We start from the raw sequence: 573 nt of genomic DNA, 5'->3' as shown, positions 1-573 counted from the left end.
GAGACCAAGTTCCCACCTTCTAGATAACAGCTCCCTTCTCAGAGGCCAGTGTTTTCAGTGGAAGTGTTTCAGAGGGAGTCTTTCTGAAACGCATCCAGCAGCACTGCTTTCCCAAGTGGAGCCCCGGGCCGAGGTTTGGCATCCTGACTCGGTGGGGATGCCGCTCCGTCACACCCTGAGCTCCCAGGAGGTTCTCGGGTTCATTCCGCCTTCATGCTGCCCACCACCAGCAGCGAGCTGAGTCACTACTCTCGAGCAGACCCTGTGTGCCCCACAGCTCAGCCCCAACCTGCGGAGTACCCCAACCAAGGGCTGACATCCCCATGGCAGCCAGAGGGCCCGGGCCACCTGGCCCTCAGAGCACTGTCCTCGCCACACCAACAGTTGGCCTGTCGAGGCCTCAAGCTCTTTGTCTCTGCCGACCTCAGTTGTCCCACAAAGTACTGTGCGTGTGAGTGAGACACTGCTTCCTGGACCCCGCAGTGCTGAGCATGTGTGGTTCTGCCCAAGAGTGAAGCACCTGACGTTTGTCCAGTCAGCTTAGGGAGGCCAGCAGGTCAGGAGACCACCACC

This window comes from Desmodus rotundus, chromosome 4 (genome assembly GCF_022682495.2).
Source record: "Desmodus rotundus isolate HL8 chromosome 4, HLdesRot8A.1, whole genome shotgun sequence".
NCBI lineage: Eukaryota > Metazoa > Chordata > Mammalia > Chiroptera > Phyllostomidae > Desmodus > Desmodus rotundus.
Note: the sequence above shows the minus strand (reverse complement) of the source record.